The sequence below is a fragment of the Sturnus vulgaris genome, chromosome 8, assembly GCF_052056855.1.
Source record: "Sturnus vulgaris isolate bStuVul1 chromosome 8, bStuVul1.hap1, whole genome shotgun sequence".
NCBI classification, from domain to species: Eukaryota; Metazoa; Chordata; class Aves; order Passeriformes; family Sturnidae; genus Sturnus; species Sturnus vulgaris.
Genome location: NC_142250.1, coordinates 8,630,006 through 8,646,185, shown reverse-complemented (window position 1 = coordinate 8,646,185; position 16,180 = coordinate 8,630,006). Strand labels below are relative to the sequence as shown.

Here is a 16,180-nt window from a genome sequence, read left to right as displayed (position 1 = left end):
GTTCTCCTTACCTATCTCCATCCACCATCCCTCAGAGCACTGACTGGGCAGTGTGTTCCTCTGCTCTGGTCTCTGGGGTCTGAACAATCCCTGGCCTGTTGTCTCTTCAGGAGATCAGCTCAGGGAGAGTTTTAGGTGCGTTTTGGGCTGCTTTTAGTAACTTCTGCAAAGGGCTATCTCTTCAGATGAAGAATGGAAAACGTAACTCAGTAGCATGTCATTTAAATGTGTGCCAACACACTGCAAGATCATCTGCAGACTTACAGTATCTAGATCATGAGCCTTCCCCATGGGTCTTTCACAGACGCCTCTGATCACCTTAATTTTGTAATAGCTTTAAAGAGATGTTAACTAAAAAGGAGATGTTAGAAACAAGTGGATAGTAGAAGAGAATGAATTTATTTGAAATCAGCAGTTTCAGGTCACAGAAAGGATAAGAGAGTTTGTGAAAACGGTAATGGTGATCATCCTGCTAACATAAGTGATATTCACAGACACTGCTGCTGCTTCAACAGAGGTAGGGTGTGATCTTTCAGCTCTGTCATCACTCTCCTATGTTTCACTCTGGATTTGCAGTTGTAGTGGAAGTTGAACTCCCAGTGAAAAAGAGCTGTTTGCTGTGGGGTGGCATGTTTGCTTTAAGTAGGTGTTGATGATTCTACTTCTCACTTTCCTGATTAAATAAGTCCCTTCACCTTCAAGTCTTACAAACCTCAGCTGAACTTTGCTGAGCTGAGCCTGTGCCCCATTACAAAATTTCACCGAGGTAGAACACAAGTTTGAAAAATGGAAAAAGTTGTTCCCAGGGTCTTGAGCAGCTCTTAGCTCAGAATACCATGTTTAAAATTAGCAGTATAGTTGCCCTCATTCTTTTATAGCATCCCGATTTTGCAATGAACCATAATCATTGTACTCATTTGCCAAAAAATTATGGCTCTTCAGGGGTTTTTTGGTGTTGCTTTGAAAGGGAGTCTGTGATTAAGATGAGTACGTGTACATTGTGAATGTTTAATTATGGTAGAGATGGGATTTTTATAAAACATCCCCCCCCCGAAGAAAAATTACCTAGCTGCAAATCCTTGCAGTTACTTCATTTAGAAGTTTAAATCAATTTATGGAACTCTGTGTTTAGAGTCTTTAGAAGTTGATCGTGACATTGGAATGTATTTTGGAAAAGAAAAAAACCTATAAAATGAAATCCACATTTATGGGTAAGAAGCATAGAGCACTTAGAATCAGCAGTGAGACTGCAGCATCTCTTTAAAGTGTAGCAAAGAGGAGTAGTTGCTGGTGCCGTGTTTGGTTTAGAAGAACTGATACACTGAACTGATACACTCTCTGTGTTCTAACACTGTAACAGCAGCTGGACCCAACACAGTTAATTTCATGAAAATGTGGACTGATATCCTAGTGACAGCAGTCAGAAGATAAAACTAGATCTGAAATACTTAATTTAAAATAAAACTTTAATTATAAAGTCAGGTCTGCTATGATGCTGCTTTTGTGCTGCGCTGCGTGTGAGTAATCTGAGTGACTCATCTGGCCTCTGACATACTGCAGCCTTCAACATTCCCAGCCACGAGTATTGCCCTTCATAAAAGACATATCCTATTTTTGGTATGGCAATGTCCTCAGTTTTAAAGAATTTTCCTCTTTTAAAGTGCTTATACAATTAATGCCTCATGCATGTATTCAACAATAGTTGCCTAGCAACCATCAGAAATATTCGGGAAAGCAAAGGAAGCCCAGATGAATGAGCAGTAACATCAGCTCCCATTTCAGGTGAGCTGGAGAAGGCATGAGGGCTGCCGTGATTGGGCCTAAGCATGCAGATTCATGAAAATTGGACAGTCCCAAAGTAGAAAATACAAGCTCCAATTGGCACATCAGTCAAAGGCAGAGATGAGATGGGTAATGCAGCCAGAAGCAGTTGCAGGAGGATGCAGTACAATGGACCTTTTCAGTTTCAGAAGCCTAGACCAAAAGCAAGGTAACAGTGGTTAATTAGATTACAGGAAGTCAGCAAACACTCCTTAGTGGCTGAAGAGAGTTTTGCCATCTTGTCTTGCATTCCTGCAGCTAGAGATGGGTGAGGTTCCTGCTTCCTTTGATAAGAGCATTTGGCCATTGGTCTAAGCTCCAGGAAAGCCCCTTGGTAGGACTTGGCTCCACCCCTTCTCTTGCATTGCCCCTGGTTCCCACTTCTTCCTGCATTTTAATTCTGGTGTAACTTTTACCTCACACAAAGTTGTCTCATTCTACTGAGTCAAGTCCTTCATGCCTTTTTTTAGCACTTGAAGATGCCATTTAAATGAAATAGATATCTTTTCCACAGTAATAGCCCACAGCCACTATATGTCTGTTTGGATTTTGGTCTTTCCTTCTTCTTTTTCTTTTTTTCTTTTTTTTCATCAGGTTGAATTTAAATGCTTGGTCTAGAATTGGAAGAATTAGGTTTTATCATGGGTTGACATACTCTCCAGGCCAATGCTGTCACAGCTGGTGCTAGTGTGGCCATATCCTGTACCGTTCCTTTATCTGGATGAGTTTTGGTGCTGCTCCACGGTCTCCCCAGTGGTTGCACCATTGCAGCAGCTCAGGGAACTTGACGCTTGCTGTTCAAGCACAGGGCTTTGAGACCACATTCAGTTGGATGCACTGTCTTTTCAAAACTATTTAAGATGAGACTTTTAATCTGTATAAATATTTCCAGCTGCTTTCATTAGACATGTTAAAATTAAAAAGCCTGTTAGTGTTGCTCAGAACATTTTTGACTGCCTGCCCAATTTGAAGAAAGTTATGAAATTCTGACATTTTCCTGTTGGATAGGAAAACCTGATTTATGATCATCTCTACTTCAAAGGTAAAGGTTAAGAACAAGATTAGGATCTCCTTTCCCCTCATCCACAGGATTCAATTAATCCACAGGAGTCAATTACTTTGAATTGACAGTGCTGTGATTTAGATCAGAATCTGGCATTAAAGCTTTTTGGGTTTGCTCTTATACTCGTCTGCTTCAGTGCCACTTGGGTGCCAACTCTTTGCTTTTGGTATGTGATGGTGGTGGTATTTGCATGTGCAAGTGCCTCAGGGGTCCCACATAAAGCATTGCTTCACTAGCTTTAATAGGATTTTTTTAGATGAGATGTTAAAATGTTGAAATCAAAATATGTAGAGGGTGGTCAGGAAGTATCAGGCATACAGTGGTAATCAGAATGTGATTTTTGAGTTGGGATATCTCATGATTTAGCTGAAAAAAATCCCTCATGTATCTTGGAGCTCAGAGGCTTTTTGTCTTTTTGATTATAGCAGGCATTTTATTTCTGGCCTTGATGGTTGATGAGATATCAAACTTAAAATATGCCATGATCCTATAGTCTGGTAGTGCTTTCTGGCACTGGTCAGTGACTAAATATAGCCAGTTTTGAACTGCTGTGATAAACCTGGAAATAATGTTGAGCAAAAAATTCTCAGACAATTCCATAGACAAATGTGGACTATGAAATTACTTTTCTGGATCACATCTCGTTTGTAGTGTATATGTTTTTGTGCCCTGTGTCTCTCATCCCCAGATTTTCCAGCTGCTATCCTACGAATGTTTTGTGGTACAACTAAATCTTAACTAAGGCATCTCAGTGTTTCATGTTGGTTCATGCTAAAGCAAAAAATAACATGTTTTTTAAACCCCAGTTATTTCATATATTCCTTTTGACTTTGAAAATTATTTCGTTTTATTTTTACAAAAAGAAAGTGTATTTTAAAAAACGCATGCATTTCCAAAAATCACTGCTTGTCTTCCAGAGAGCATAGTCCAGAAACATGCAGATTCTTGCATTGTATTATGGGACATAACACAATGCAAGAATGAGTGGTATTCAGCTGTCATGCATAATGTGGAGGTGATAGGGGAGGAACAGAGCCTTTTAGAAAGGATTTTTTCATTTGTTTGGGGTTGTAAAATTATTTGTTTGCATATATTTGTTTACTGCTTCTTTAGTTTATCTTTTCTTTTTGGTTGTTGTTGTTTGGGTTTTTTGGTTTTGGCTAGGTTGTTTGTTTTTTTTTTTAATTATAAACCTCTACCGGGCTGTGTTTAATTTCAAGATGGTGTCTTTGCTCGAAACATAATCAAATGTAATGTCTTCCACAACCTCTTCATATGCATGGCTGCATAAAGCTTGTATAACTGTTTATTATTACAAAATTAGTATAGCATAGCATAGAGCAAACGGGGCCCCTGGCCAGATGAACTAGGCAATGAATAGTTATATAAGGTTTTGAGGCACATGTATTAGAACACAAGCGCCCTGTATTTTCGTCTCAATTGTCTGCTGTTTGTTAATGTTTCCCTTTCAATGTGATTGCATCTCAATTTAATAGCACTTGCCATTTCAGGGTTTACTGTGCCAGCGCTTGCATAGTTACATCCCCTCTGTGCTGCAAAGCCTGCATGTATATTAAAACTGAACTAGGCATGGTTGGCTAATGGGTACTTTGAGAGATACCCACTTATAGAATTAAGTGATGTATGTAATTGTTAATTTTGTGTTAACAAGTTTGAAAAATGTGTTTCACCAATAATTGTAATGCTCCATTCTGTGCAAAGTGTGACATTTTAATTCTTGTTGAACCGTTTCCTACCTCTGTTCTGTGTTTTCATGGCAGGGTATTATTTTGCAATCAAGATAAAAGCATTATTTATGAAAGTTCTAAAATATTACATTACTGGAAGTTATAAGCTGCAGATCAATCTTCTCTTTCATAAAAGCATTTCATTGATTTTATTTTTTTAATTGGCCCGTTGAATTTAATCTTAAGTTCCATATTATATATTGCATATGATTCCAGAAACAGGGAAATGTTTTAGTGAAGACTTGATGATGTTTTAAAGGCAGCAATGTGCCTGTCACAGAACTGTGTAAAAGGCTTGCATTTGGCTTATGCAGCTTTGGGACTGTCAGATCCCAGCCTGCTGCATTTTTTGGCACAGGGAGCCCATTGACTTGGGCTGTGGGAAACCTACATTCAGCACTATCAGTCCTTGTGTCTTTCTTTGCGCCTCCAAAGGAATTTCTGTTAGACTTCACTTGGGAGTCAATTAACAACTCCTTCATGCTTTCAGTGTTGGTGAGAGGGTGCTCCATAGCATCTGGCTGCAGTAGCCAGGTGTCTCTTGGTGACACTTTCACCTACCTTGAGAGTGCTGGATTTAACTGCTTTCTGTATGTAATCCAAACAGTCCATAAGTGTGGATCCCCTTAGTACCTATTGCTTCAGTTCTCCTATTCTTCAGTTCCTCACCTTTGCCCCCCTTGCCGTATGGTCCCATCCCCATGCCTATCCTGGTTCCTTTTGCCATGCCAGGACTACTTCTCTCATGCTGGCCCTTGGTGGTTCATTCATGTCATTGCACATGTGAGACTGAACCCTGCTTATTATTCCCTTTTGCAGTGAGTTAATTAATTAATTAATTAACCCTAGTAGGCCTAACTATGAAACTGCACAAAGCAAGGCTCACATTTTTCTTCCAGTTAGCAGGCACTTACTTCACTTGGTCCTTCTGTTTCATCTCATCAGCCTAGCCTGACGTTGTGCAGACTCTCTGGTTGGCAGTGGTGAGGAAAGGCAGTTGAGGAGACCATCACCATCTTCCATGGAGTTCAGGAGCGGCTGTGTCTAGGATTTGACTTCCCAGTGAAGCCAATTTTTCTTACTTGCCAGTAAGATAAGGAAAGGGCAGGGTGGGATGAGCACAACAGGCTCAAAACACAATAAAAATAGCAAAGGAAACAAGCAGTTTGTGCCTAATTTGAAACCATCAGATCTCCATGGTGATTGCAACAAATCTGCTAAGTTTGACTGTTTAGTGAAGATAAAAGGTTAGAAATAGGAGTTCACCAGCTGTGCTGGACTGTTTGAATGAACATTGGTGTAGGGGTGTTAAAACCTTCCCAATGACTGAGTGGCTGTGTGTTTGAAGCTGCAAAGGGGAATTCTAGGAATAACCTCATTGAAAATCCAGAGGATGCAAATGTCTTCCTGCATAATGCATCTTCAGAAAAATCAGCTTCTACAAATTTCCTGGGATTTTTATTTTCAGCAGTGCTGTTGTGTGGAAAAGAGTCCGTAGCTTCAGACAAAATTAACATGGTAGAAAACCATCCTAAAGCGGGCAGTAAGCTTGAAACCTTAGATAAATAATAGGACTTGGAAATCCACAAGAGGTGATGATTTGTCTTGGTGCTAGTTTTATCTGTTTAAAATCAGATATGTTGGTTTGGCCACCCATGTCACTTCCTCAGATTTCCTAAATAAAGTAGCTTCAGGTCATGGCTGATGGGGAGGCTTCTGGGAAAAACTTAATTCCGTCAGAAGGTTGAGTGAATCTAGGAATGGAGCAAACTCTTTATTGGAAATAAGCATGAGGATTCTTGTACAATGTCAGAGGCCTTCCAAGTGCTGTCAGGAGGGGAATCACCAGGATTAGTCAATAAAATTCTAGTTGTGTATTTCATGAAGTAAGGAAAAGAAGTTTTTGAGCTTCCTGAGGTTACCATAGTCTTCCAGGAACTTAAGCCAACAGAGCACAACATCAGGTATTGTGCACAACTGTAGAAAGGCAGTGCCCGAGAGACCAGTCTGCAGACAAAGGGGGCAGTGGCTTGCCAGGGGTTCCACTCTGTCACTGAGAGATGAGTCTGGGAGCAGGTGATCCCTGACATGGCTGGGTGGTGCTGGGACTGTACTACCCCCTTTAATATTTTCGTGGCAATTTCAGTGTTTTGGGGCTCTGGCTTAAGTTGAAGCTGAGACAGAACCTTCCTCTGAAAATGGGGGTGCTGCGGCAGCACATGTGGCTGGAACCACTGGGTCAGGATATCTGCACAGGTCCTGCTACCTCCTTGTCTGGATGCACAGTGTCACCTCTTCAGAGTTCCACAACATCGTTGGCTGCTGTTGGAAAAAACCTCCTCTTACCAATTGGGGCAACACTTTGGAACGGAAAGTACAATTACTGTGCTTGTGCACTATGCTGTGAAAGTGATAGCAAGAGAAATGGAAAGTGCCGTTCAGGCAGTAGAGAAAGGCGGAGCCTTACAAATAACTGCTTATGCAAATCAAATAATTTGTCTTCTGAAACGTTCATTTCACCTTTTCCTTGATTGTATTTTCTGAATTGCCATATATACTTCTTGTGAAATTCCAGTCTTGTCAAATTAAGAAGAAAAGGCATTATAATTAACTTAGGATATATACCAAATAAAGTAATGTTTGTTATTTTTACGGTGTAATTAGTCAATAATATTACAGGTGGCCTGAAAGTTAAAAAAAAAAAAAGTCTAAACTGTTTTTGTAACCTTATAACTATCAAAGGTATTTGTTTGGGGAGAAGGCATTGAGAAAGAAGAGAATTTTAAAATTGCACAATTACAGTTAAACAGAGCAGGCAATGTGTTTCCGAAGAGCACACTGTTTAATTTTATAGTAATAGTATTTTAAGAATGCTGACAGTACACAGTCAGGCAGTGAATAATTCTTATTGCAAAACCCTGATGGTTTGCTGTTTTGAAAATGTTAAGACTTAGTCAGCCCTGGATTTCTCTAAGGAAGAACACGACATTTTGGGGGGCGGGGGGGGGAAGCCAGATTGAAGCAGTAGTAATGTATCAAAGCAGCATTCAAATAAAGTAGGGGTTTGATATCCTTACTTAGAATAGACTGGAAAATGCATTTGATTTCATGTACCCTTTTTTTTTTTTTTTTTTTTTTGTGATGTGCCTGATTGACTTGTTTTAATGCTGGTGTTATTTACATTTCAGGGTTGGGCCTCTATTATGCAGGAAATTGTCCAAACCCCTCAGCTGTATTTTAAATAGAAATTTATTTTTTTTATTAAGTGATTGTGCAGACTTAATTTAGTAATCTATTATTAAATCTGTAGTTTCAGGCTGTATAAAGTCTTTATATAGAATGAAAATGGGCACATATGAAGATGTAGGCTATATATACACCTGGTTCTGTATATTAAATCTTTTACATATGTTTTCCATTTTCAGAAACAAATAAACTGCAGCTTTTGAAAACTCAGCTTCTCTTCCATATTAGGGAATTCTGCAAACTCCCTATGTTCCTTAGCTTCAGTATAATGCTAAATCATTTTGTACATTAGTCTATTTTTAGTTATTAATGAACATTATGGAGTGCAACACACAGAGTGATTTCAGAGATTCTCACTCATAAAACCCTTGTGTCATGTGCCTCAATTGCAGCTGTAAACATTATGCAAGCTTTGGGCTTCCTGGGCCCGAGCCCTTAAATTTCCAGGGGGAAAAAGCATCCTCCTCTCGCCCTTTTGTGCAAAATATTAGGCAAATAGTAAATCTGCCGGCGTGAAATCAGGTTAAATTGTGTGACCTTGGCTGTGGCAGGCAGCCTGGCGTGGCAGCAGCGGGACACTAGAGGGCAACTGAGAGTTTTCTTTAAACCAGCTGAGCTGGAGATGGTTTTTACATCAACTGTTTAAACTCAGTGAGGATTTATTTTCCTGGCCACAGATTTCACATAAGTAACCTCGGAGTTTCCATTGACAGCAGATAGTACTCCAACTGAAGTTCTTCTGGGGGAGAATGCAGCGGGGGCGGGTCTGGAGCCTGCTTTTGCCCAAATAAGGCTTTTTTTGCGGACCCCATGTGTTAGATAATGATCAACTGACAGTCGGTCATGAGTTAATAATGCTGGATGCTGAAATATGCATACCATGTGGTATACAACAGTTCTGCAGGGAGAGACAAACACAGCTATAATTAGTCATCTGTAACACAAGGAAGTGTGTAAATTGTTTAATAGTCTTCCACTTAATTCACTCAGATAATTTCCTAAGAACCAGTACTGACTGCGGAAGAATACTGCACAACTGACTGCATATTTAGTTTAAATCCTGCCCTGCTCAGATAAATTTATGGATACAACTCAGTTTTATTTGGATTTTTCTGAGTGCTAGAGATTTGCTGGGGCTGAAATGCAGAGATGGGTTCCATTTTGTTTGTGTTGATGTTTGGGATGATTATACTGAGTCTGTAGAGTCTGCACTAATTTAAACTGGGCGCATGACCTTCAATCAGGTCTTTGAAGCATGATTTTTGGGGTGTTTTGGGACTTACTCAGATTCCCTAGCTGCTTATACACAACCTGACAAAATTACTAGAGTTCCACTTCCGTGTTTTACTGGTGCAGAAAAAGTGCAGATTCCTTCCTGTGCTCAGCATCCCCTCTGTACCTGAGCAATAAAACCCCATGTCAAGTATATGCAGATCTCCCAGGGTGCCAAGGCTTTGTTCCCAAGCTGTCTGCAGAAGCGGAGTTGTCTCTGAACCCTTTGTTGACTCTCTGCACTGTGGTAGGGGGGCCTGGCAAGCCAAGTGCTGTGAGTGAAGTTGGTGATTACGCAGAGATAAGAATGGGCACAGGGTTTAGGCTGTGGCTGCTGCTCCTGCCTCCACCTAACGCCTTGTGTAGTCGTTGTGGTGGCAGCTGAATGTAGGCATCAAAGGGGAGTGCTTACTCTGTAGTTTCTGCTTGTCACTTTACTAATATCTTCATGCAGGTTGATTATGCCTAACAAATCTTGATTACTTTGCAGTGCAATGATCAAGTGAAAAGGAAAAAAAAAGGAAAGGCAATTATAATATTCTTACACACACAAAAAAAATTCTATATAATCAGTAACAAATCAGAAATGCAGGAGATTATTTAAATAATGTATTTGTCATTTTCACATTTTGTACAACTTGATGATCATTGCTTCCTACCTGGCATTGTCATTCCTGAAAGCAAGGTCTTGGAAATGGTCTATTTTATCCTTCTGGCATGAATTTCTGCCTATTTATATTCGTGCATAATGTGCATGTGCATCTCATCCATCTATCTACAATGGATATGACTGGTTACGTATCTGTTGTATTTCTGAGGTATGTAGGTCATGTCTCCATTGGGTACAGCTGACTCTGCTCGTCAGCAATTATACCAACGCTGGCTTTTACTGGAGAGGAAAAGAAACCTTGTTAGGAAAGCTGCCCTAAAATTTGCCTTCTGTTTTCTACAGCCCTGTAATAGAAGGTCTACCTTGAGTGTTCCGATGAGTTTTGATCAGACAGGCTGACTTGCATGGGTTTGCTGTGCATTATCTCTTCTTGCTGCCATGTTTGCATCGCTTTTGTCTTGGCTATTGCGTAATCTGTTAGAATGTGCTCATTTGCTCACTTTCTTTTCTTTGCTTGCTTTTTTTTTTCTTTTTTTTTTAACCCAGACTATTTTGAGAAGTCAAACCCACACTTCTTGAGGGTTGCTCTGACCCTCCAGCAGGAACTGAAGCCCCTGTCTGCTGGCTACAGCTTCCCAGGAGGTGACCTTTGGGGCTGTGGAAGTTGACTGTAGGCTTCTGAGGGAAAGGGAGATTTGATGACCCCATGTCTGATCCTGTGATGCTGCCCAAGCATAGGGTGTTTCACGATGAGATAGGAAGATTTCTTTTTCGGGGCTTGAATGCTTCTTTCCCATTAGTGACAGAGCAAGCCATGCTGGCTTGGTTGTGTTCAGTGCTTAACATGGGCCCAGTCTCAAAGATGTGAATAGCCCCAATCAGGTCATCAGAGGTCTTTGCATGCTCCAGATCTTTATGAGTTAGGCATGTAATTTGCTGAATCAAGTCTGCAGCTCTTCATGTTCCTTGTCCTGCATTGCTCAGTTCTTCACTATGTTTGATCCTATATTCATGCAATTTCTCACCAGAAGAACCACTGAGTCATCTAATCTGGTATGAACCCCAAGTAGTGGCTCATCAGCCAAAATTGCTGGCAAACTCTTCCATCCAGTTCACAACCTTTTTTCTAAGTGAGAAGGGAAACAGCTGTTTGAGCAAGGACCAGAGCCAGACAGCTGGACGCCTCATCATGCAGCCAGCCAGGCTGTTGCAGCCTCCCACAGCGGCCAGGCTCTCCTGGCAGCAGCATGGGCTTGGCCCTTGCCATGCCTGAGGTGGGACACCCAGCTCCAGTCTGATATCTCAACCCTCCAGACCCTCAATTCATATGTTACTTCCTGCACTGTGCACACCAGCTTGTGTCTGGCTCAGGCTTTTCCCAAAGGCCTTGAGAAAGCTGGTTATACACATGCCTCATTCTGGCACTGATTCAGGTATGGGGACTGCAGTGCCTGGGCATGCCTGGTTATGCCTCCTCGCTTCTGAGTAGCAGCTTTTTCTCAACTTTGAGGCACTCGTGTTACCTAGTAAAGTCACTTCTCAGTCATTTTTGCTCAAACCCAGCACAGCTTGAATTATTCAGACCTCCCTGAAGTCTGATATCCCATTGGCCAGTGATAACATCTTCCTGTCAGTGAATTTCCAGTGGGCCTATGAACCCTTGGCTTGGTCAATGGGACCTGTAATCCCTGTTTGCAGCTGTCATGGTGGAGCTGTATTGAGGAGCATTGTGTCTTCCAGGTCTGTTTTCTTTCTGATTACTCATTTGTATGAGTCAGTCTTAGCATTGTGCCAGTCCTGGTGTCAGTGTGAATGTAACTGTCAAGGGCTTTATATTTATTTCACTCATGAAAATCTGTAATACTTACAAGGTGAGGAGCAACCCCTGTGGAATCCCATCAGAAATCTTTTCATTTGGTAGAAATTCTCCACTGATGCCTGTTCTTAATCCATTCAATATATGCTTGAATAAAATTATGTAATGCTGTTTTTTAACCAAAGTATTATCTAATATTGAATCAGCTATCTTACTGAATGCAAGTAAGTTTGATATGTGCAGCTAGTTTCTTTAACCAAGCTTATAGTTTCAAAGTGTAAAATAAGGTGCTTTGTTTGTTTTGGGGGTTTTTATTCTGTTGTTTTAAGATCTGGTTTCTGTAAAACAAAGTCAACTGGCTGGCTTTAATTATATTCTTTTGCAAGCATATCATCTGGCTTCTTTGCAAGTATGGAACAAATATTTACCAAACACCTCTGCCTCTTTTTGATTCATTAGTAATAATCCTGTCATCTGTAGCCAATAATAGGCCTACACCAATTTTTTTTTGTTATTATTATTTTAATTTGCTCTAAGGTCTACTTGAATGTCACATATTTGTCAAGCATAGATTTTCCTCTGAAGTTTTCAGCTTCCCATTTCAACTTACTGCACTTCACAATTTCCAATACATGTATAGATTTTGTCCAAAAAAACCAAAAACAAAAAAACCTTTTTTCCATTTTTTTTTTAAACTCACATTAGTCAGCAGGACGTAAAGAAGTGCAGATCAAGGAAAAGTCTTAACATCCAGCCATGCTAAAATGAAGAAAAAGACTCCAAGCCTCATCATGAGCCTTGTTTCCATCTTCCATGAAAAAAAGAAATATTCATTTCTTGGCAAAATTGGCCAACCTGATGTTTGCAGTGCCTCTAAATTTTCTGTTAAAAGCAACGATAGTCTGAACTGTAATTCATGAAAAATACTAGCATTTTGCTTTCTTCAGAGATTGTCTGGTCAGGAGGGGGGTCAAAACAACAGTCTGCAGCAAGTCATATGTCTCCACATTAACCCACACAAGGAAGTAAGTGTCTATTCTACTTATTTCCAAGTGGGGAATGTTTTCTTTAGAGAGGTAGCAAATTGATTTTCCCCACATGGAGCATGGGATATCTCATTTCCATAACAAAACTTTCAGAAATGGCTACACGCTCTTTCTCCATGTGGTTTAAAAAGCATCATGATTCCTTAATGTTTCCTGCAGTATTCTTCACTGCTGTGCTCTGGAGTTTCCAGGTCAAGCCTGGCATGTTCAGTTATAAAAAAATGAATGAACAAGTGTTTTTATTTAGAAAAAGTCCAGTAAAAATAATTTTTATATTCAAATTGTTTTATGTCAGCTTGAGCAGGCATGAGGGATGTGTGTGTGTGTGAGTGTGTGTGTGCGTGCACAGAGATGCTGTTTGACCTCCATAGCTTGGTGAGAGCTTGAGTTGTTGGTAGGTGCTCTTCATTGACTTCCATAGCTGCACTTAAGATCCTGTTGAGACCTTCCTCAACTTGAATTGATACTGTTGTTTCCTAAACACTGGTCTGGGGTTTTTTTTAGCATAGTCTGATATTTTGCTTTATTTTCGAGGCACTTTAATTTCTGACCTTTCAATGCAGTATTAGGTTACTTACAGCTTGCTTCTCTTCACCAGCTCAGCGTGCCTGGGCAATAAATGCCCCAAGCTCTCCCTTTTGGACCCTATTTCCAGGAACACAAGCTTCAGGGATGAAAGAAAAGTAAATTAAATGTGAAGGCCCAAAGTCAAAATGCAGAAAAGGGAATGAGGGGGAGAAAAAATAAGGAGATGGTGGTGGCAGGGAAATCAAGGAAGCAGCTGGGACTCCACAAAATATGCAAGATTAACTGAGCTTTGAACAGTTTTTGAGACTTACGCTTTTCTTAACTTCCAGATATTGCAGAATGCCGGAAGCCCCCTAGAGGGGTAGGTGTAAAAGCCGTTAAACCTGTTAACTTTCTGTTCATTACATTTTAAAAGGTGTAACATGTAACCAAGCTCTTCAGCCAAGAGCTAACTTTTGCCAGGCTGCATTAGGGATGTCCTCAGCAACCAGCTATTTGCCACCTGCTAACAGGCATGGTCAGTTCATGGATTTTGTGGAGATCTGGGACCATTCTTCTCACCTTGACTTCGATGGCCAGGCACCTCCATATGCCACCTCCAGCTTCTGTTTGGCACCTGAATGATGAATAGCTCTGGGATCTGACGCATCCTGCCTTTTCCACTTGCCTCGGAGAGGAGATCTCCTAATCTATTCTGTATGTACGAATGATTTTGCAGCTTAGAGCCAAGGATACTGGTATCACAGCTTTTGTGCATGTGTGTGGAAACCAGAAGATGTGTAGGCACAGTGCGGAAGGATTCTGTGAGGGGACACTGTGTGCAAGGTGTCCCTCAGGGAATAGTGGCTGAGGATGCATTTGGCAGCTGTGCTGCCACTGCCTCATGTCTCTTCTGAATCCAGCACCACTATTCTTCCCCGTTTATTCACTTCTTGCAACTTCCACTGCTCTACCTAAATCCCGGTTTGTGATTACCTCCCTCTGGTATACTCCCAGCTCTGCATTTAGAGCTCACCTGACTCTGTGAGCCTACCCTAAATGTAGACCCAGATCTTCTGCTGGCCCCTCTTTGCTGATGGCCATGGAGAATTTTAGAAGCTCAGTTGATTTTTTTTTTTTAATTGATCTTTGCAGTTGGCAAATATGCTGTTGTTCTTCATCTTTCCACAGAAACATGGTCACAGAAAACAGCAGGCAGCCAGAAGAATCTGGTTGGCACTGTAAGTTGTAAGTCTATTAGCTGAGTACATTCCGCAGCAAAGTATGGCAATAGCCTTCGTTCTTCTTCTCCTTTCTTCTTTTTTTTTTCCTTTTTTTCTCCTACTTTTGAAGTGTTTCTGAGAAACTGGAGTATAAGCAAGCCAGAATCAAAAATCATATCAGGAAATAGCTACATAGGTCAGAGAGGCTTGGAAAGGCAAGAACTTTGATCATGGCATTACAATTGCTTAGATGTACTCTAGAGTAAGAAATGTGGAGCAAGCAATTAAAAGATACATGTTTTAGGCATGAGTACTGTACTTGTTTACTTACATGGTTTGCTGAGCAGCCAGCAAGGTCCAAGGTTATTTTGGGCTCAACATGAGTAAGTGATCCAGGTATGACAAATGAGGTAATGCATTCCAGGCTCATTAAAAACTCTTGGCTACATGACTGAGTTTGACAAAGTGCCGACATAGCTTGACCTCCGCTCTGTGAAGGCCGCTATCTGAAGGCCACCACACACCCTCCCTATAACAACAAATCTTTTGCATCAGCCAAAATATGTGAATATAGAGAACAGTGTTACTGAGAGTTGAACTCACTGGACTTCCAGTGGTAATCAGACTTGTAAAAAAGAGGTCATTTTGTAGCAAGTCACATGCTAAATTCAGGTACCCCAAAATCACAGCCATTTCTTGACTTATTCATGCCCCTAGAAGTGGTCATGTGTACAAAGTACATGGCATTATTGGCATGGATGTAGCTCAGGTGAGGCTGACCTGATAACAGGGAGATGGTAAGCCCTGTGATCACTTCCCCATCCTCGACACGTAGGAAAAGAAGGTGGCAGGTGGATGTGCTGTCTTGTTGTGGCAGCCTCTGTTTTTCCATTGTAAGTAGTGTTAATGGTCACTTCGGCAGCTCCCGCTTTGGGGTATGAACTTGCCTTTCTCAGGGTAAAACCAGAGCTGGGAGTTGTTCTAGGCAGTGAGGCTGGAAATGCTCCTTTTTCTCGTATCCTGTTGAGCAGGCAGTGTCTGTGAATGTTGAAAAACTGGATACTAATGACTGGAGAACAGTAGCCACAACCTTACGAATTTTCTGAGTAGTTGAGCAGGGTAGCTGCCCTCTCCCTCTCCTTCTGGCCTATCCCAATCACCTACAATATCCTGACGTTTGCACATACTGGTGAGAGTGCTGGAAAGGAAGATGTAATTTTTGAGCAGTGATGCTGTTCTTTGACTTCATGAACAGAAACAACCAGAGCAGCATTAGCCTTGAGCTCCTCTCTTTTCTATGTGGTTCTTTTGGTGGGTTAGAGCGTACTACTGAGGTTATCAGCAATTCCTGGTCTTTATTTCTCTGCACAGATGCCTCTGAATTGTCCTTGTTTGATTACTGTAGTTTGTAGGCAGCTTGTGCAAGAACAGACTTTTGGAAGCATCTTACTGGGATCTGTTTAGACAGCAAAGATTTGTCAGTCTATATCTACAGATAATCTAACTCATGCTGTGCGTGACACAGGCTTTGCATTTAACTTCTCGGGTGTAACAGTTTGCAGTAAAAACATGCAGGGCATTGCTGGTGTTCTGGCAGTACAGAGCACAGCCACAGTTTCGGGAACTCCTTCAGGCTCAAGGAGTGTTCACTTGTACTGTGTGCATTTTGCTGCTAGCTGTATTTTTTTACCTGGCCATACCTGAAAGGTTTGCCAGGACTCAGCAGGTAAAAGGAGTGGGAAAACACCACACATTGGCAAAAGGCAATCACATTGTCAATTACACAGAAATGAAAGTTTTTTAACTGGTACTCTGTTGTCTGTCTCAT

General features: G+C 41.0%; 1 protein-coding gene across 3 annotated transcripts in view; it reads left to right on the top strand.

The window, feature by feature from the left end:
- The window catches only part of ARID5B (AT-rich interaction domain 5B), a 116,788-nt gene that overhangs the window by 58,961 nt on the left and 41,647 nt on the right, over positions 1–16,180 (top strand). The gene's annotated exons all lie outside the window — the stretch shown is intronic.